General features: G+C 39.2%; 1 pseudogene; it reads right to left on the bottom strand.

Annotated features, from left to right (window-relative positions):
- The window catches only part of LOC108308823, a 106,073-nt pseudogene extending 90,047 nt beyond the window's left edge, over nucleotides 1-16,026 (bottom strand).
- Nucleotides 16,027-23,039: the final 7,013 nt, after the last annotated feature.

Raw genomic sequence — 23,039 nt, 5'->3', positions numbered from 1 at the left:
ATGTTGACCAGGATGGTCTCGATCTCTTGACCTCGTGATCCACCCGCCTCGGCCTCCCAAAGTGCTGGGATTACAGGCTTGAGCCACCGCGCCCAGCGAATTTTATTTTTTATAGAGACATGGTCTCACTATATTGCTCAAATGAGGACTCAGAGTGATGTATTTAATACTGACAACAGTTTGTGCAGTTATTATTATGCTATCATTTTTTATAAGAAGAAAAACAGAAATGATGAGAGGTAAAATAACCTATCCACAATTATGCAATTAGTAAGTGACAGAACCTGAACTATTGCTAAGCTTTCTCTGATTCTACTCATAATACGCACAGGCAGATTCATGTTTATCCATGTGTGCATTTGTGGGTTTAAAATACTTTTTTTCTTCACTGTGGTAATTGTTTATCTCCTTTTTTTACAAAGTACAAAAATGTAAGAGATACGAATATCACATCAGAGATTTGTTTGTTCTCAGAAAATTTAAAAAAAAATTCCCTCGGGACTGTTTCAGAAATGAGACTGAGGATCTCATCTGAAATCAGAGAGGCACAGTGGTTTGGAAGATACACACACTTATGTTCTTAGAAAGCATTATCTCTTCTTGCTAGCAAAATAGCTGAAAATGAAACTGCTTAACCTAAGACAGAGCACTCTGCCCCCCAAATAAATTGCTTCTAAAAAAAGTGGCTGCATAATCTTTAATTAGCATTCCAAATCTACAGAGAAAAACATTACTAGTGCTGCATTAGGTTTAGAGGAAAGTGTCCATTAGCTCTCAGAGCATGCTAAGGAAGCTAATCTCGGAATGGGATGAAAGTCACAAGAGTAACGATGAGGCCGTTGATCCACTACTCATACAGCATTCTCAGCAGGATTATGTAAATGACTTTAAAAAGCATTTTGGAGCTGGAAACATTCATAAATTTCCAAATTTGAGTATCTAATCAGAAGAGAAGGTAATTAAACTTTTCCCCATTTACTTCAATTCGAAGCTCTCTTTCCTAAATTTTCCTTGAATAAGAGACTTCAAAAATGACAGTTACTGGAAGAAAATGAATGCTGCTAGAAGTACCTCCAGTAGGTCAAGAAGGGGAAAAGAGAATAGCTGGGATGTAACTATCTCAGTTCAAGCATACTGATCAACTCTGCCTCCCAAGAGATTTGGTTACAGTGGGTGGCAAGGGGTTTGGGAAGTTAGGTCTGGGGTCTCCACCAGATAGTAGTACTGGAACCAACTGTAACACACATGTCTGAGGGTTTGTAAGAAATTAAATATGCTAGCTAATTGAGCAATTGTTCTATGGGAAGTATTTCTCATCTGTCTGCACCTCTAGGCAAGATAAAAGGGAACTATTTTCAGTGTGACCTTGAGTTATTGATGGATTGAGCTTGCTTGTTCAGACAACAAACTTTTGGGAATCACTAGTCTGTGTTTTTCAACTCTAGCCTCATGTTAGAATCACTGGGAGTCTTTAAAAGGATAGCACAGTGTGTAACCTACCTTAGACCAAAATCTTGTGGTGGAGCTGGAACACGAATGCTTTTTGCAAGCTCTCTGGGTGATGCTTATGTACAGCCAGGGCTAAAAGCCATTGATCTAGATTCATCTTTTCATTTTACAGGTGGGGAAACTTAGCTTCAGAGATGTGACTAGTGCAGAGTTACATTTAATTCAGTTCAACTGGGTGTGGTGGCTCACACCTATAATCCCAGCATTTTGGGAGGCAGAGGTGGGTGGATCACTTGACGCCAGGAGTTCGAGACCTCTCACTAAAAATACAAAAATTAACCAGGTGTGGTGGTGGACACCTGTAATCCTGGCTACTCAGGAGGCTGAGGCAGGAGAATTGCTGAAACCTAGGAGACGGAGGTTGCAGTGAGAGGAGAATGTGCCACTGCACTCCAGCCTGGGCCACAGAGTGAGACTCCATTTCAAATAATAATAATAATCATGATAATTTAGTTTAATTCAGCAAATGTTTATTCAATTCCAACTATAAGTTAGACATGGGTTAAAGCTCAGGGGTGTAGAATACACCCCTGTCTGTGCTTCCCCAACTTGGCATTACTTGCACTCTTTGCAGGCCTCAGAGGGCTCTGTAGTATGTTTTCATTATTTCAAAAATCCTCTAGGACATTTCATGTTCACCTTTAATAAATCTGCATAGACTAATTATGTGATCTAATTTGTTTGCTATTAGTTGGAATTATATTAATTAGATTGAAATACAAACCCCAGATGTGATGGTATTAGGATACAGGCCCTTTGAAAGGTGATTAGGGCACGACGGTGAAGTTCTCATAAATAGAACTGGTGCTTTTATTAGAAGAGACAGGGGAGAGTGTGCTTGCTCTCCTTCTCTGCCAGGTGACGATGCAGAAGGCAGCTGTGCACTAGCCAGGGAGCAGGCCCTTGCCAGACACTGGCTCTGCCAGCACATTGATGCTGGTCACTCCAGCCTCCAGAACTGTGAGAAATCAGTGTTTGTTGTTTAAGCCACTGGTCTATAGTACTTTGTTACAGCAACCCAAATTGATGAAGACAGGAGATGTGTGGTAGCTCCGGCGTTCTCATTATAACAAGAAGCTCTGATCTGGAAGCAGATAGGATGCAAGCATTGACTTCTAGAATCAAACTGCCTGGTCAAGTCCTGAATACCCTACTGACTAGTTATTTGATTGCGGTCAAATAATTTTATTTCTCTGTGCCTCAGTTTCTTCATATGTAAATGGGATGATGATAACTCTTTAGGTATAAGTTGTTTGAAAATATTTATAACATATCATCAGGAAAATAATACACTATAAATGTCAGCTATTGTTACTAGTGTGTATTGATTTATTGCTTCATTTTCTTCTTTTACAAGCTTTTACTAATCTTTGACTCTAATGCTACGGAATGCATCAGAATGCCCATCACTGTATATTTCTAACCTTCGACTCTGATAATTATCATGGGAGCTAGAAAAAAATAAGCCATGAGTTTTATTTCTTCTCTTTGTTGAAAGCTGTTAATTGGAGTGGTCAGGACTTTGCCCTGCTGAGGTGGAACAGGGCAGTGGTTGGGAAGGTAGGGAAATTTGGAAGGAAAAGCGGTGGATTCAGTAACACTGAAAATGAATGGCAATTCCTTACTTTAAAGAAATGTTTGCTAATAGACAACTCTAACATATTATAATTAGCATAAATGAAAACCCTTGCAATAAATTGCCTCAGTCATTGTCACACACAATTGGGAAAATTATGAAAATAATTATTATTTGGATTTTTGCAATTAGAAAGCTGCAAAGAAAGGAAACATAGAAAGAGGATTGACAAGAAGTGGATCATTCTGAGCAGGATTTGTGTTTGTTGATCCTTTTTAAATTTGACATTAAAAGCAAAACATATGCAGAATATTCTAATCTCAAGTATATCTCATCAATAATTAGATCATATCTTCATGGTAAGACAATGTAGTCTCTGGTGGGAAAATCTTTTATGTGTTGTGCTCTGTGTGTGTGTGCATCTGTCTAGGAAAAGCTGAATTCTGTCTTACACACACACACACACACACACACACACACACACACTCCATGGATTGCAGTTACCTTTATAATCTTTTCTTTTTCTGAATGTCTTTGATAGTCTGTATAAACTATATGCCTTATTTCTAGGAAAACGTTTTTCTAGATGTGTCTAGAAGCATGTGCATGGTTTTGCATATATCTATAGACTATTTTGAGTTACAATAAACCATGAAGCTTCATCCACCAAGGTTTGTGATTCCCGGACTCAGATTTACCAAAATAAAACAAAAAGGCTGGAGGTGGGAAATGGGTGGTGGTAGTGATGGTGGCTATTTCAGCATCCTCCAATTCCTCTCAATATCTGAGGTAGGTGGTTTATAGGTGCTGCCTCTTTTAGATAGCAAGAAATGCTCTTCTGAACCATCCGTCTTTCCCCCAATAGTAATTTGTTAGAACTCTGTGAAAGCTGGAGATGTAGTCACTGCTTAATTATGTGGAGGAAACTGTGGAGTGAATTCTCCAGAAATATAACTCTAGTTAGTCTTGGATAACTTCGTGATTCAATACAAGCTGCTGAAATCAAACTTAGAAATGCCACAGGCAGCAATGGCTACATAATTGTGGTGCATCCCACAGATTAAAATTCTGGGCACCCTGTTCAGAAAGCATCTAGAATTTCAAGATGGTAACAGCAGAGTATTAAACTGTGTGTGGGGCCTTTGTAAGTGCAGGATCCTGTGTAACTACATAGGTCATTCACTCATGAAGCTGAGCACAGGAGATATAGAGACATTGAAAGTCTCAGTAACTAACATAAAATGGAAACTTGCTTAGAAAGAGAGGATTGGGCCGGGCATGGTGGCTTATGCCTGTAACCCCAATACTTTGGAAGGCCGAGGTGGGCAGATCACAAGGTCAGGAGATTGAGACCATCCTGGTTAACATGGTGAAACCCCATCTCTACTAAAAATACAAAAAATGATCCACACGTGGTGGCACTCACTATAGTCCTAGCTACTCAGGAGGCTGAGGCAAGAGAATTGCTTGAACCTGGGAGGCGGAGGTTGCAGTGAGCTGAGATCATGCCACTGCACTCCAGCCTGGGTGACAGAGCAAGATTCAGTCTCAAAACAAAATAAAACAAAACAAGAAAAAAAAAAAAGAAAGAGAGAATTGGTCTTATTTTTGGTGGGAGAGCAGAGGCAGGAAACAGAAGAAAGATTATAGGAAAGAATTTATGAAGTTCTGTCTTACAAATAATGTTTTACTTCCTTCATATTTTCATCGTGGGGCTGAGCCTGAAAATTCAATGTGGGGGTCACAGCAGTTTATCACCTCTCCTCACACACACAGCACAAGTTAACAGAAACTTACCAGGTGTCTTTCTAGGATGGAAAGCCCACCGCAAGGGGGACAGGTAGATAAACTGGCCACTGTGTGTTCCCTCCATTTGTACACCATCCTCCTATACTGGGCAAGTGTAACAAGGGATGGCTGCCCCACTGATGCCAAGAACAGTACCCAGGGGAGAAGTCCTGTGAGACTGGGAGCAGCAGGGAACTCGGGTAGCTGGACTGGAACAGCTGAGTCCACACTGCAGCACTAGAATTGTATTCTGCTCCAAGGTAACTCCCCTGCACCTCCAGTCTCTGAACAAACCTAAACTAGGCTAAAGTCACTGCCCTAAATGAATAAAATAAGTGCTCCCAAGGAAAAAAAGATTAAATATTTCTAAATACAAATGATAACTGAAATTATAGGGCTTTCTGGAGAAAGCAGAGCTAATGAAACAGAATATGAATGTAAAATGGTCCTAAATGAACATTCTCAGAGAGATAAGGGAAGCTTTTGAAAGCAGGCAGCAGGAAAAAGAATTAATTTTAATATGTGGCTTGAAAACATAACTTTTCAGATAAAAAAATTAGAGGAACAGTTGAAATTGTAGAATGGGTATGGCTGACATACAAATTAGTGAATTGTAAGGTTCGGGTCACAAAACTACCTGAAAGTGTCTGGGACGGGAAAATATCAGGAAGGGCCGGAACCCATGAGAAGTGTTGAGAGTCATAAAACACAGAAATCCACAAAATAGAATTATCAGAAAGTGAAAAAAGACCAAACAGAGGAAGAAATATGAACAAGAATTTCTCAGGATTAAAGAAAGATAAGAGCTCAGGATAAAAAGGCTAATAGAGTACGAAACAAGACTGAAAACAAAAAGTGAATATCTGGACAGTTTATAGCAAAATTTAAGAGCATAAAGACAAACAGAAAATTTTAAAAGCTTCTAGGTCAAAGGAAAAGATGCTAAGAAATGCCAGAAAATGGTAGGCTTCTCAATAGTTAACACTAAATAACGTCTTCAGAGTTTTCAAGGAAAAACCTTTGAACTTAGATTTTATACCCAGATTAACTACCATTTTAATAAATAATAAATTTTCAAGCCTACAAAGTTTAAGAAAGTTTCTCATTCAAAGAGAAACTGAGAGTTTCTCAGTTTGAAAGGAACTAGATCATGTCCTTTGCAGGGACTTGGATGGAGCTGGAGGCCATTATCCTTAGCAAATGAAGGGAGGAACAGAAAATCAAACAACACATGTTCTTACTTGCAAGAGGGAGCTGAATGATGAGAATACATGGACACGAGTGGGGAACAACACACACTGGGGCCTGTGTGGAGGCTTGTGGAGGGAGAGTACCAAGAAGAATAGATAATGGATGCTGGGCTTAATATCTAGGTGACGGGTTGATCTGTGCAGCAAACCACCATGGCAAACGTTTACCTATGTAACAAACCTGCACATCCTGCACATGTACCCCAGAACTTAAAATAAAAGTTGAAGGAAAAAAAAGAAAAGATCCTATTTGAAATGCTCCTGGGAAATATGGTCTGCCAAAAGGCAAGATTAATGTCTTAGTCCACTTGGGTTGTTATAACAAAGTAGCATAGACTGAGTGGCATATAAACAATATATGTTTATTTCTTATTGTTCTGGAGGCTGGAAGTCTGAGATTAGGGTGCCAGCATGGTCAGGATCTGATGAGCGCCCTCTTCTTGTTGTAGATGAACATGGAGGAAGAGGCTTACCATCTCTCTGGAGTCCTTCTTCTTCCTTCTTTTTTCTTCTTCTTTTTTGAAATGGAGTTTTGCTCTTGTTGCCCAGGCTAGAGTGCAGTGGCACTATCTCGGCTCACTGCAACCTCTGCCATTTGAGTTCAAGATTCTCCTGCCTCAGCCTCCCTAGTAGCTGGGATTACAGGCATGTGCCACCATGCTCAGGTAATTTTTTGTATTTTTAGTAGAAAAGGGGTTTCTCCATGTTGGTCAGGCGGGTCTCGAACTCCTGACCTTAGGTGATCTGCCCACCTCAGCCTCCCAAAGTGCTGGAATTATAGACGTGAGCCACCATGTCCGACCTGAAGTCCTTCTTATAAGGGAATTAATCCTATTCATGAGTGCTCCACACTCATGACCTAATCACCTCCTAAAAACCCGACCTCCTAATGACATCACCCTGGGGAGGAAAATTTCAACATGTAAATTTTGGGGAAATACATTCAGTCCATTGTAATCCATTTGGATGGAGAAATGGATATGGGAAATAAAATTTTATAAAGAAGTTGATCAAGCTTATTAAGGTCTGAAGGAGATATGATTTTTAAAAAATGATTTTAAAAAAGCTGTAGTATTTTACCAATAAAGAATCAACATGCTAGATAATACTACCAATGCAAGGGCAAAGGAGATTTAAGGAAAGATGTGCTCAAGTTTTTTACTTGTTTGGGAGACATGGTTATCAATAAACTTAAGCACAGATAAAGAAAACTCTGTGTAAGAATGGGTCTTAGCAAATTAAGAATAATCTCTGGAAGGAAAAAAGCAAAAATGTAACATTCAAGTGGGCAGAAGAAAATTTAATCTAAATAAGGGTTTCTGCTGTGTCATGGAGGTTAAAACACAGACTTACAGATAAATACACCTAGTCTAAATACTGATTGTGCCACTTATCTTTGTGTGACAACAAGCAATTAAACCCTGTGAATCTTAATATCATCTCCGTAAAACTGGAATGACAATTCCTACCATGAAGGATTTAAGTGGGGGTGCAGTAAGATACTATTCTTTTTGTGCTTACTGCTATGCCAAGGAATTGTAAATGCTTGGTAAATGACAGCCAGCCCAGTCTACGTTCGTATTTCTGGTCTAACCTAGCTCTGCCCTGGTTTGGCACCAAGGACATAGATTAATGCTGATAATTTTTCCTCCCAAGATATCCTGGCTCCACCACTTAGAGTGACAACCTTTCGGTTTCTTTAATTGTAATATGGAACTAAAACTGCCACTATTTCATAAGACTACTGGGATGATTAAGTAAATTAATATATATGAACTACTTAGGACCTATTAAGTGCTTTAAATGCTACTTATTATGATAATTTTTATGCTTATTCTTACACTGAAGCTTCTAAAACATACCGTTTGCTCCTTAGAAAATTCCCTCTCTGTGAGAGTACAGATGTAACCAATCTTAAAACATTTAAGGCACAATGGCAGTGAACCACTCTAGAACATTTGCCTAGTCTCTCGGACATGGAAGTCATTCATCAAAGAAACAACTGCAAGGTCCAACTCTGTGAAGAAGCATTCTTGGTGTTGAACTTTGGCATATACTTTGTTGGACAGAGGAATAAAATAGCTTTAAGAAAGATGGTTACCAGCTGGTTATTACTTTCAAAATCCAAGATGTCTGTCTTGCAAAGCATGCAATAGCATACTAGGATTCTCAACAATTGCATACTAAGGTAAAATAGCATCGTATAGGTGTGATATTTACATGCTACTCTTCATGAATTAAAACTATTTGTGCTGACTTACAATCAGTAAACATGTGCGTTTTGTACATTTGACAGGAATATTAATTCCATATCTCCCCTCATGAAGACACAAGCTATAACCTTGTAGTTAATGTGAGTGTTAAATCCATTCTGACTGGTCTTATGTGTCACTTCATGGATTGCCAAGTCATTTAACTTTAATATACCTCTGTTTCCTCATACTGCGTCCTGCACTGTGAAGCTGCTGACAGAACTTATCTCATAGAATTATTTTAAGGATTAAATGAGATTAGGCATGTAAAATGCTAGAAGTGGAGAAATGCTCAGTAATTGTTGGTGCTGATTGCAATTAAGATGATGATAATGATGATTGTGGAGTGGAGGAGGGGTATGCGTTCTATGGCTGTGAGGACTATTCCCCTCTCGAGTCCCTCCCATTCCTGCAACGTTAAAAATACGATGTTGAAATTGAGCCTAACTAGCTTAGTAAATGAATGTAAATAAACAAAATGCTTAAGAGCACAATGTAGCATATTTGTTTCTCTCCTTCCTTTAATAATGATTCACATAAATAATTTCAGCTTCATGCTACTAAGGGATTAGGGTAGGTATTTTTTCTGCTTTTAGATTAGATGAGATGTTGTGTTCAGGGGCACAATACACAGGCAAGAATGACGATCATGTTCCTTATGAGACCTGGAAAACACCCCTTTTTTCACTATTTCTTTGATAAAAGGTGGCTCCATTGTAATTTTCATGTAAAATGTATTAAATTGTCACAGAGAGTCATGCATATTCTAGCAGAAGATATTAATGATGATTCTAAAGATGCATTCCTTTGTAACCTTCAGGCTGTAATAGACTAGAAACCAATGCCTGACCTAAAGATATGGAGACAGAGTAATGTGTCACTGAAAGTGAAGTTGCAGATTCATTTTGGTGTGCTCCTTAACACTTTATTGTATCAAGTGACTGAATGGTGAAATGGTACTCAGTGTACTTGGCTGGAGGCAACTTTATAAAAATACTGAAAATAAAAAGGGGCCAGTGTCTGAAGGAATAATGGGAAGACAAAAATGCCTGGGCAATAATCAGAGCCCAAAATAACCAGTCACATGAGCACAGAGTACTTAGCCAGAAGGGTTGCCTGACCAAACAGTAGGATAATCAAGTATTTACAAGCAGGGAAGACAGGAACCCGTAATCCATGATATGTTCTTATGAAGAAAAAGGCAACTACAATAACCAATATATAATTGAGTGTTTACAACATGCCAGACCTTCAAATAATTAATTTACATTTATCGATTCACTTATTCTTCAGAACCTTGTGAATTGTTTTCAAATTTTATTGTCATTTTATAGTTGAGGAAACTGAGACTCAAAAGGCCAAGTTACTTTCCAAAGCCACATGTCTCAGAAATGAAAGTGCTGGAATTTGAGCCCAGGAGATCTGGTTCTCTAGCTGGGAGATAGTAAGGCATCATTCAAAGCTTAGGGGCAGGTGGTTTGGTGGTGATGGTGGGGACCAGGGCCTTTGTGCCCAAACACTATACTACACTGTCTTTAGCAGGCCTGTTTTGTAAGTCCCCTGAAGGAAATAAACTTCTTGTGGAAAATTTTTTAATATTTGAGGCATCAGAGCACACAGCTCTGCTTTGAATTCCCAGTAGTGTTGTCATGTGCCTTAGTTTGTCCAAGATAGCCCTGGTTTATGCCTGCTGTCAAGGCATAATCAATAATAGCTCTCTAAAAAGTGTCCCAATTTGGAAGATAAAGTATATAGTCACCCTTACATAGACATCCAAATGGTTAATCCCTGGGTAAGACTAAGACCACTTGAAAGCCCTTGAAGCGCCAGGCTAATGATTTCTTATAAACACAAGAGATGAATGGGGTTGAGGAGAACTTGTTCTGTAATAGGAATAGTAAGGAAGTAACACTCCTCACATCCAGAAAAAAAAAAAAAACAAAACAGAGAAAGCAAATAGAAAACAGCAGGATCTGCAAACTAGGCAGCATAATTAGATTTAGTAAAAACTACTCCAAAGAGGGCATTTTCATTGAGCTTACTCTGCCAAAGGCAGCAGCTAGGATAAAAGACTGATTTCCTCAGAGAAAATTTGAGGTGAATTCCAATCTTGTCTGGATTGTTTTAATATCCATCCAGGCATTGGAACCCAGCCCTAAATATTAGGAATTGTATGACATGGAGTGCAGTTAATTTAGTAGAATTTGTTCACAGATTATTGTAGTCAACATGAATCCATTTTGCCAATATCAATATGTCAGCTCACAGAGGGAGTTCACGCATGGGGTTGGTCATCAATGAATGAGTGCATAGCAGCTATTAAATTAATGAATTGGTGATTAAATTATCTCTCGTAGGGGAGCTAGTTCTTTCTTAGCTATGTCTGTCCTCTGCATTTTTCCTGAAGTATGTGTTGGGTTTTGCCTTTTCATGCTTTAAAACAGCTACAACTACATACATGGTAACGTGGAACCCTCTTCAATATCAGTGAACCATGTTATGATGCATAAAGCTCAGCCATTCTTAGTCACTCCTCTGAAGGCTGGACCAGAAAATGCAGGAAGCCACAAACTTCCTTATGTAACTTGCCCCACTGAGGGTGGCAACATTTCTCTGCAGGCCCACTAAAAATCCTCAGTGTTTGCAAAATATGGAGATACTAAATGTGAGAATTGTAGTCAGTCAGTCCAGAAGTTTTTGGTGAATTCATTCTTGCTGGACACAAGTTCTTAAGGTCAGAGCAAAAAGCTTTGGTCTTTGGGATATTCTCAAGAACATGAGAGAAGAGGGAAGTCAGGATGGACCTCAGTGTTGGCTACACATGAAATGTTAACAAAATAGATTTCCTATAAATAAGTGTTACTATATAATGCAAGTAGGAAAAGAATAATGTACTCAGTGAAGTATAAAATATTGAGGTTTGATCACAAAAACTGGGTTCCTATTGTTAATATAGCAGAATGGGGCTTTTTATGAGACATACGGCAATGGAAAGGCACCAACTCTTGATGAAGTGGAGTTGCAGAATGTCCCTTAGTTGGGCTTTGTCTGATGTTTTCTCATGATTAGATTGGGGCTATGAGTTTGTGGAAGCAGTACTGCTGAAGTAAAGTCCTTTCTCATCACATCATATCAAGAAGTACATGATATCAACATGACTTATTACTGGTAATGCTGTCACCTTGATTACTTGGTTAAGGTATCTGTCAGATTTCTCCACTGAAATGTTACTATTTTTTCCCTAACACACTCTGTTCTTTAGAAGCTGTAAGTCCAGCTCACAGTCAAGAGGAGGGAAATAAGGAAAGCTCCACCTCCCAGACAAAGTTACATCAAATAATTGTAATCCCCTAATTATAAGCTATTTGGATAGAGCTTTCAGACAGCAAGAAAAAAGCCTCCAAATGCCCAAAGAAAGAACTATTCAATATCAATATGTTAACTCTCAGAGGGTGTTAGTATGTGGGGTTGTTAGAATTAATGTCTTTACAATAACCAGGTAGGCAGTTTCTTAGTAAACTATAGAAATCTAGTAAAGTAAGTATCTCAACTTATGTTTCACTAAGTTTGATTATGCTTTATTTCCCATCCAACTTGCTACTGTTAAGGTTGGTGCTGAGATAAAAAGTTTTTTGTGCTATTAATGCACATCACTGTAACTCAAGAATATTTGAAATAATAGCTACTATATTGGCTGAAAATTGTGAATCAGAAACCTCTGGGAAACTTTCATTTAACCTGAGGTGTTTTTAAGCCTATTGCTTCTGCCACCATTTTCAGTGGAATTAGATCCTTCCATTTTTTTTTTTTTTTTTGGTTCTTTGTTTTGTAGGTAATCTTTGTGAAAACTTCATAGAGAACCAGGTGCAGAGTTTAGCTGTACTTATTCCTGCAAACCAAATGCCTCTCTGTAGTACCAAGGGATTTGTCATTCTCTTTTCTTCATCTTCAAAGGCATTTAGGTCCCATCTGCACATGGGACCGTGCTAGGCCCTAGACAAGCAATTTAATGGAAACAAATTCTACTCTCTGGGGACTTCGATCTGTTTTGGTCAGGCGAATCTGATGGCTATAACAAACAACCCCCGAATCTCAGTGGGTTAATACAATAGAGCCTCATTTCTCATTCACTTCACAGTTCAGTAAGGGTCAACAGGGGCTAAGGTCTTTGCAGCCATTTGGGGACACAGGCTGTATCTAGTGCCTTCTCCATCCTATAGGACCTCAGAGGCCTCCACTGAAACTCCTGAGTTCAGTCAGCAGACAGCAGAAAAGGAAGGAGTGAGTACACAGGAGGTTTTAGAGACCAGATTTGGAATTTATGCTCCTACCTAACTTTAATGGGTTGAAAAATTTGGTCTCTTTGTGTACCAGGGAGGAAAAGCATAAATAAAACAGGATTTTGTGAATACAGCTGTCTCTCCTAACCCTATACCTACTATCAGAGACGTATCCTTACCTTAACACAGTTACCATATAGCATTGATTCCCTTTTTTTTTTTTTTTGATCTAGAGAATATTTGTTTGGTAAAGTTGGTGCTGAGATAAAAGTATTTTTGTCCTTTTAATACATACTATGGTATAATTCCAAAATACTTGAAATAATTATTTCTATACTGTTTCAATATTGGCTTGTACCTCTTTCTGGTAGGCATAAGGCATACCTGGGATTTGGTCAGTTATCAAGAGTATTTACAGGTTCAGTTGAAGTTGAACATTTACTCTGTCATGGTAGATAATTAGGGAACCCAGGGTAATATATTTGAATACTGCCTCTGGGTATTTGGAAGGTTTCCTCTTGCTGTCTGAAAGCTCCATCCAAATAGCTTATAATTAGGGGATTAAAAATTCTTTGATACAGCTTCGTTCAGGAGGTATTTTATTTTCCTCCTTTTGAGTGTGGGCTGGACTCAGTGACCTGCTTTAAAGACTAGAGAATGTAAAGAAAAAGAACAGTAGCACTTCAGTGGAGGAATCTGGAAGATACCACTTTAATCATGTGGTCAAGATGACAATATCGCCAATAATGAGTCATGTCGATATCATGTATTTGGTAGGACATGATAAGGGCACTTTGCATCTTCAGTAGTTTTTCCCCAAACCTACAACCTTAGTTTAATCATGAGAAAGCATCCGGCAAATCCCAAATGAGGGTTATTCTACAAAATATCTGATTAACATTCCTCTAAAGTGTCAAAATTGTGAAAGTCAAGGAAAGACTGAGAAACTGTCACAGACTGGAGGAGACTGAAGAGACACGATGACTAAATGTAATGTAGGATTCTGGCTTGGGTTCTGGCACAGAAAAGTGACATTAGGGAATAAACTGGAGAAATCTGAATGTGTTAGTCAAGGTCTTCCTGAGAAACAGAACCAATATAATATTTATGTGTCTAAAATGGGAATTCACTCATGCTATTATGGAGGCTGAGAAGTCCCACAATCTGCTCTCTGCAAGCTGGAGAACCAGGAAAGCTGGTCGTATAATTCAGTCTTAGTCCAAAAGCCTGAAAACGGGGGAGCAGATGGCATAAGTCTTGGTCCAAGTCTGAAGGCCTAAGAACTGAGGGATTGGGAGTGCGGAAGTCTAAGTCTCTGTTTGAGTGCAAAAGCCCAAGAAGAACCAGGAGCATCTATGTTGGAGGGCAGGAGAAGATGAATGCCCTAGCCCAATAAGAAAGAGATGTGGCTCATGCCTATAATCCCAGCACTTTGGGAGGACAAGGCAGACGGATGACAAGGTGAGGAGATGTAGACCATCTTGGCCAACATGGTGTAACCCAGTCTCTACTAAAAATGCAAAAAATTAGCCAGGTGTGTTTGCAGGCAAGGCAGAGGCTTCAGTGAGCTGAGAGTGCACCACTGCACTCCAGCCTCGGCAATAGAGCAAGACTTTGTCTCCAAAAAAAAAAAGAGAGAATTTACCCTTCCTCTACCTTTTGGTTCTGTTGCAACCCTCAGTGGATTGGATGGCCATTCACATTGGTGAAGACAATCTCCTTTACTCAGTTGAATCTACTGATTCAAATGCTAATCTCCTGCAGAAACACCCTCACAGACACACCCAGAAGCTACCTTTTACCAGCTCTCTGGTATCTCTTAGCCTAGTCAAGATGATGTATAAAATTAGTCATCACATTGAATGAACCACAGTTGAGTTTAGAGTATTGTATCAAGGATAATTTCTTAGTTTTGATAAATGTACCATGCATATGTTAGGGGAATGTTGGTAAAGGATATATGAAAGCTCTGCATTATTTTTGAAAAGTTTCTGTATATCTAGTATTATTTCAGTATTAATAGTTAAAACCAAAACACAACAAAATGAAATTAAAAAAAATGAGGTAATAGCCTCAGGGACGAAACCAAATTAACAATGACAGAAACAAAATTTCAAGGGTAAAAGAGACACTTTAAATAATCCCAATTTACCAACTCATGTTTGCAGAAAAGGAAAATAAGGCTCAGAGAGGCAAAGCAAACAGCCAAATATTTCAGAGAAAATAAATAGTACTTGCCTCAAAATGAAGGGCTTATCATTCCTAATGTAATATTCTGATCCTAAATTATTGTTGAGCTATTATTAGGTTGGTGAGAAGCTGTTGCGCTTTGTGCCATTAAAGGTAATGGCAAAAATCACAGTAACTTTTGCACCAACCTAATAATTCGGGGCTGTGGTGAGAGGAGAGATGTTAGCAACAACACAATAATCAACAGAATCCCTTACTTATGTAGCACATTCTAGGACTATTAAACCTACTTTTCTGGCTAATCTCTAGTCCATTATCTATAATCTCTCCTCAATACTGCATATAGCCACCTACATTGGTTTGTAGATAAGTAGAATGAGATTCAGGCAAATTAAGTAACCTGTCAATGTTTCATGGCCAATAATTAAAAAAATCTGTATTGAAACTCCAATCTTTCTAATACCGAAGGTCAAGCCCTTTGCATTACATTGTGGTGCTTCCTTCACTGACCAGAAGAGTAGTAAAGCCTCTGGAAAAGATGAGGGAAGAAATATCTAGAAGCTGTCAGGTGGCCGGGTGGCAATGATCTATTTAAAAATATTTCTTAGGGTGCGAGAATTGTAATCTATGCTCCCACATTTCAGAAAAACATTAGTTACTAAGCAAGTGAGTGAGCCTGAGGCAAAATGGGTTGGTTGCTTGTAATTTTAGGGGCTCTCCTTTGAGAAAAGGATTCAAATGGCTTATGTGATCCCTTTGAATAACTGTTACCATGATCAAAATATTTGGTTAAACTGTATGTTAATCTGGTGAGACAGAGATACTCTATCCTTCAAGCCTTGATGTATATCATAACATAAACCATCAATTACACCCTTCCTCTCTGTCTGGTGCAGTGATATATTACATTTGTTATTTCTACTTCATACCATAATGTTGGAAGGGAACTATTATCTCAATTTCCAAAAAGAAATGACTGCTGGCTTTTACCTGTCCCTGACCACATGCCACATATAAAACAAATACAATATGAATACAAAGAAGTTGATATAAAACACAAGTACAAGTACAAAGAAGTTAATATAAAAAATGTGCATATTAAAAAGTACCATCAAAGGCAGACATTTCTCTTCTAATAGAGTTTCTTCTTCAGCAACCCATTTCATACATTGTGCTGCCATTTCCGGGGATTCTGCAGTGAAACTTCTGTTAAGTTAGGGGCCTTGTCAACAACTTGTTTAATTGCTGGAAACTTAGTTTCTAGAAATAGAAATATCAGGAAAGCAATGACCTGCAGTTCAGCTTGCAAAATTCTTCTCTCTTGCATTCCTCACTCAGTCTCCTCTTGATGTTGATGTTGCGACTTCTGGTTCTTTTAGTGTCTGTGGGTCTCACTCACCTGGGTGGTCTCTGGTGATATGAAGAGGCCTCACAGTATGACATGGAGGCAGGAGGCAGTGTTTTTTTTAATTCCTGGTGAAGATCCTGGCAATACTTTGCAGGATCCAGGTCTTTGGCCCATCAGCAATTAGCATATCCCTGACACATTTCTTTGCCTTTTCCTTCTCATCAGTCATTAGTGGAGCCATGTAGAGGCCATGGCTGATTTCCAGACTTTCCTCACCAGGACTATGTTTTTTAAAAAGAGTTTTGAGTCCAGAACCCCTGTTAATTCATGTATTTCTACAAATGCTTCTCTCCTTGATAGTGTATTAACTGACAGTGTTTCCCATAGGATTATTTTTATTATTATTTTGTATGTCATTCTTTATAATCATATGGATATCACTGTTCTCTACTACAGGGAAGTCATAGAGGAGACCTCTCCAAGTCAAGTGCTAAATAGGAATGAAACAATCTATTCTAATAAAACAGGTTTTTTTCCTCCCAGTTGAGTGTTCAGCTTGAGTAAATTTCTCGCTGATAACAGCTGATGTAGTGTCTTCAGTATTTCGTTTGCTCCTTTTTACAATGTAAAAGGAGCAAACCAAATGAGAGAAATTAAACAAGGCACAACCAAGTTGACTGCTTCAAGTACTTTAATGAAACTGTCTAATATATGTAAGTTGGAATCAAGCTCTGAACAGTAGTGGGGCACGTGCATTCTATTTCTTAGAGTTACTTAGCAAAAAACGAGGTGCAGTGAAGGAAAAGAAAATAGCTGCCTCAATTTAGTGACCGACATTCCTCTCTATTCTTTACGTGTGGCTCAAGCTTATGAACGTTAAAAATATGGTATAATCAGCTATAATCAACCAGCATTTATTCAGCTTCTACTGAGTGCAACTTGTCATGCTAGTAGTTAAATCAATTAGACACAGCTCCTGCCCTTTTTAGGAGCAAGAACCAAGTAAACAGAGAAGTTATTCATCAATAGAAGTTCATACAAACTACAGAGAAGGGAGTAATTCACCAGAGAGGCCGGAATTTGAAGATTGGATAAGATTTTACCTAGAAGTAAGTCAACTGAAGTACATTTTACATGCAAAAAGTGCACCATTATGTGGAGACATAATACTGAACCAATAATATGTTGAGGAAACTCTAATGAGCTTCTTCTAGTTGCTGGAGGGACAAGGGCCAGGGATGATGGTGGAGATATGATAGGAAACATTGCTGAAGAGGTAAGCAGAGACCTGATTATGAGGAGCAGGTTAGAATTCATTAAGCACTTGGCACTTAGTTAGGCACTATGTGTGATACAGCAGATACCTTGGATGCTGTTGCGGCTCTTAAAAAATTTATGAGCAAGCTGAGAGGGGAAACCAACATACATGAAACAATTAGAATACAGTTAAGAACTCAATGATGCATTATTGACTCTAAGTGCAGCTGGAATTCAAAGAAGGTACAGAAATCAATATAGTCTCGAATAATCAAAGGAATAAAGAGAAGGTTGGATTTGAGCTGTCCTGGGAAGAATGGGAAGCCTTAGATCAATAGTTCTTAACTGGGACCAGTACTACTCCCCAGTGGACATTTGAAAATGTGTAGATTTATTTTTAAATGTCACAATGGGAAGGACAGAGGGTCACTTTAGGCATTCATTGAGCCCGTGATGCTAAATGCCTTGCAATGCACAAGAGCTACTGAATGAGGGATTACCGTTCTCAAAAGTTTCATAATGCTCCTATTCAGCATCACTAAGTATAAAAGTAGATGGCAGAAAGAGTAGATTCCAAATAGAAATATAACAATTATACGTACACATCACCCTTGGTCATTAAAGAGACTTAATTTGATAATACAGGAATCAATTTTATTCCATTTCGAAACCTATGAATTTTCTCAGCATCTTTCAGAAATTACGTAATTAAATAGGCCTTTTTGGACAGGACCACAATCAAGTATTACTTGGGGTTAGACAGAGAACATAAATATGCAAATTGGCAATTTAACTAGGACCCCAGCTCAGCACCTGGCTATCTCATTCCCTCACCAAGCAGCATGACCCATTCTCCTGCCTCTGTCCATCTACTGTGGGATGACTCAAATTCTGTCTCATCTCCACCTGCTCCTGCCACTCTTCTGCGTTTTTGTTTACCGCCCTCTCTGAGAGTCTCTCAGCTTCTTCCCCCATCAACAACTGCCATATCTCTACATTTCAAATTCAAGTTGCTCAAAAATGTATTGCTGATCAGTTTGGCCCATGGGCTTCTTTTCCTGAAGGTCAAAGCCCTGGTAGCAGCCCACTTGGTGAGCCACTGGCTGACATGATGGTTGCTTGCCTTATATCCCTGAGTTAGGTCATTCTCCTTTCAGTTAGTTGTGGACAGAAAGATGTGGTCATAAGTGCAGAGCAGTTGGAGCCATGCAAGGGGAACTGGGCCACAGCTCCAGCAACAAATGCAGTGGCTTTTCAACAATGACTCTGACTGAAATAAGAAGGTTCAATAGAAGTGGAACTGCAGGATCTGCTATTCACAGACACAGTGAAAAAATATCAAATACCAATTTTGGTAAGCACACAGTGTGGAATAAACTAATAACCACTTAGAACACTTGCCATCACATTTATATGTATAGACTGTGTCACTTTTAAATTCAGGTGACACAATTCACCTCAGCCTCCCAAAGTGCTGGGATTAGAGGCGTGCTCCACTGTGCCCGGCCCTCAGATTTTTTTCTGCATGAAATTACCCTTTAAGCCTCTATTTACACTCATAGTAATAGAGATTTTGTACGAAGTATAGAACTAATTTGTTAAGGAAAATAGAGCTTGGCTGTGAATTGCAAATATTCCTGGCTCCACTTGTTAGAATGCTTCAGGCTTAAGATTGGTGGAGAGAAATAGCTTAATAATCATGTGAAACAAAGTTCATAACCTGGTGGTCTGTAGCCAAACTGGGCCCACAAAAGTTTTTCATTCTGGTGAACATTGTATTTTGCAAGCATTTGAATTAGAATGTACATAGATGGGAGGCATGAAGAAGAGATTTTAAAGCCTCCACCAATCCAGATGTGCTTAGTCAAAGAAGAAGCCATACATGAGTGCCAGCTCCCTGGAAAATTGCAGACGTCACAGCAGAAGAGGGTGGGGTGATGATGTTAGGTGGGCAACATTTTGTTTGCCCTATAATTTTAATATTTACACTTCACTTATTTTAAGGTGGCTGTGCTCAACAACCACTGTCTGACACCTATAATCACGTGGCTGTCTCTTTCACCTGCATGTAGGACTGGTCTAGTGGGGAAAATAAATGTGTGCTTAGAAGTCTAATTAAAACACACACTGTCAGCAACACCGTGCTGAAAGCCTCATTAAGCATCTTATGAATGCCCAAGAGCACCCCTACCCACGTTTGGAGTGACACATTTTGGCTCGGCTGGTGACAATTAGGACCAGACCCAGGACACTGGAGAATATGCACTGCATCCCATATGGCCAAGTCTGTAGGTGGATTATTCCCCTGGTGGCTGAAACTCAATGAAAAAGCTCTGGGTAAGAATTAGACAAAAATGATGGAGAATGCAAATTAGCACACTATGGATGGATCTGCATCATGTATGGCTGCATTAAGGATTGGATTCAGCTGTCAGATGGTTATGTATTATTCATGATCAAATTCAGGGTAAAGATACCAGATGGCAAAGGCATATTCATGGTCAGATCATAGTTGTTAGATTAATTATAAATCTACATAAGAATTGGATAATAATAATTTAGATTGCCCTCAAAAGGATACTCTGCAGATCATCTAATCAAAAGTATTTTTATAATAAAATGCATAGGTTATTAGGTGACATTAAACATTTTATGTGCCATAAGTTACTTTCCAAAAAGATTGTATAGTAACATAAAAAATTTTCATATTTCACTAACCTATGGTTTATTTGCTATAGCTGGTGGTAACCGTGCCATTTCTTTAAAGGAATTGCAAATGATTTATGCTTAACTAGAATGTCAAGGGTCTGGCAAAACTCTTTTAGAAATAAAAATGTTTTTGTCTGCATTATTACAACTCATCATGTGCAAAAAGGCTCTCTGAGCCCAGGTTCTACCACTGTGTCATCAGCATCCCTGGATGCTGGTCATCTGATTGTCCCTCTCTATCGTCCTCTACCTGTATTATGCTCTGTGTGGCTGACCTTATGGATTGCATCAGTGAGCCCTTTTGTTCTTTGGATTCTAGTTGGTTGCCTAATGAGGAGCCCACATGGGAGGTGGGGGTTGGGGGTATAAATAGTCTCTTGATTCCCTCCCTGGGGGATCACCTCAGGCTGGCTTCCTCCAAGCCAAAGCCACTGCTATTGTCAGGGGGACCCTTCCCTTGCCTGCCTCTCTGGGCTCTGGAAAGTGAACGGATGGTTGAGGTTTTCTGCCATTACTAGCCCTGGGGTTTACATTATGACTTGTGGTTTCCCTACATCCTGCCCACACCTTTGTAAATAGTCCTTTTATTAAATTCTCCTCAAATACCTACTTTTAGTGTGCCATCTTTCTTTTTTCTAGAATTCAGACTAAAACATACCCTAAGCACAGGATCACAGAATCAAATAATATTTTAGCTGCAAAGGAACATAGAAGATAATCTGTTCCATCCTTCCGATTTTACTGATGATAAAACTGAGGTGGAAACATGTTAAGGAATTTGTCCAAAGTCACAGCTACTATGTGACAAATCAGGGACCAGAATACAGATCTTTGCATCTTTTCAGTGCATCTGCCACAACAGAATCCTCCATAGCATTTGGAGACCACAGAAGGTATGGAAGTTGTCCATCCAGTTCAGTTAGCCCCAAGGGGTGGCTAAATAGAGACATTTTCTACGTACAACAACTTCTGGTCAGGATATTCGCAGCAGCTCCAGGAAAGTACTCAGTGAAGAGTCTGGTGATATTTAAAATCCAGAAATCCATACAATTTTTTTGGGGGTGTACAGTTTCCAAAGATCTTAGCTAAACTTGGCTCCTAGAATTTTACCTTAGTCAGTAGGAAGGGCCAAGGGGAACACATAAGGTGTTCTCAGTGCCCAGGTGTTCTCCACAGACTGGTGGAGAGGATGGGCAGGGGGATGGTTGCAATTAGGTGAGACAGATATCACTATACAGGCATTAGAAAACAGAAAACGGTAAAATATTAGGTTGATGCAAAAGTAATCACAGTTATTGCTATTACAATTTCAGTGGCAAAAACTGCAATTACTTGTGCATCAACCTAATAATTACCACTAATGGGATGCTTATGTGCCAAGAACTGCACTGAGGGTTTTACCTTCATTATTTCATGGAATCCTATCCATAACCTTCATTTCACAGATGATCAAATTTAAGCAAAAAGAAGGTATACCTATAGTGAGTGGAAAACCAGCCCCAGAGGAGACCTAGAGTTCAGTACATGTTGAGAACACAGTAACGGTGGTAACAAAGAACATAAAATGTTTATTATTGCCCATCACTGAATAAGATCTGGGGATAAACAAGAAACAAAGATCAAGAAATAAGCACCATGAACTAGAAAGACCTGGTTGCTGTTGCAGTGTTTTTACCCTATGGAATGCGGGGCTGTGGTCCTAGGAAAGAAAACAGATAACTAGAATATAGTTTGGAAATTTGTGATCTGGAAGGAAAGGTTATTGTAGAGACACAGGGGAAGGACCAGCAACATCGGCAAGAGAAAGCATAGGGTAATGAGGGTTTAGCAGAGAAAGGGAGGTAAGAGCTAAAGCTGGAGTTTGTAGGATGGGAAACGTGTTTCAGGTAATTTGAAGAGCGTGTGCCCAAACTTGTGTTCAGGAAACGTTTGGCAAATAAGTTCACTGGGGATAACTGTAGAGGTTAGATGGAAGCAGAAGAGAGTGAGACTGAAAAGCTAAGTCAGGAACAGTACAAGTGGAGCTTATAGGTCACGTTAAGGCATTTGGATTTCTTCTTCCTAAGAGTATTAGAGAGACACTGAGTATTTTAAATAGAGACGGCATGACCAGATTTTCAGGGGTCACTGACCCTTGAACAGAGATTGATCTCTGCTCTGGTTTTATTGGGTGAATGAAAGACTGTGCTCTGTTTAGGGTCAGTGTACAAGACAGCCAGCGTGAGGTTGAGCTCACAGGGGCACATGGGTGTTAATTATCATTGCCTGAGAGCCTGGCCCCTCCAGGGATCCCAGTAGTTCTGTCACTGAACAGTGCTTCACTATATGTCAGCCTATTTGGCACTCTCTGCCTAGTATCAAGTAATGTGAATTTACGTTTCTTTTTCCATCATGCTTTCCTTTAGTTTCTTTGTCCTGATTTAAAGGAGAACCTGAGATCAGCAGATGTGAAGAATTATTTTCATGGTATGATATTGTAAGTAGTTGCCGTCTCTTTTTAGCTAGTCTTCTCTGTGTTTTGTTTGCTTTTCCTTTTCCCATTCAATAAACTCCAGCCCTGAGCTGCAACAATGCTTCAGGATCTTTAATGGCCTTGGATGGACTTGACCTTGGGTTTGGATCTATTAATAGCTGTGTGGTACAATCACAACTTGCTGAACTTTGAGACCCACAGCATTCATAGGAAGGATATTTCTAGGCAGGAGAGAGGAAGAAGAGATATTCCTTTGTGAAACGTGAATGGATACAGGACTCAGAGTTCAGCTGCCATCTATATGTGCACTAAACTGTTTAAAGCAGTTACCTAAAATGTGCTTACTGAATGAAAAGGTGAAGTGCTTGGTTATTCTTTATGACAGTCAAAAGGTTCATGAAATAAAA

This window comes from Cebus imitator, unplaced genomic scaffold (assembly GCF_001604975.1).
Source record: "Cebus imitator isolate Cc_AM_T3 unplaced genomic scaffold, Cebus_imitator-1.0 Scaffold88, whole genome shotgun sequence".
NCBI lineage: Eukaryota > Metazoa > Chordata > Mammalia > Primates > Cebidae > Cebus > Cebus imitator.
This window is presented reverse-complemented; position numbering and strand designations above follow the sequence as displayed.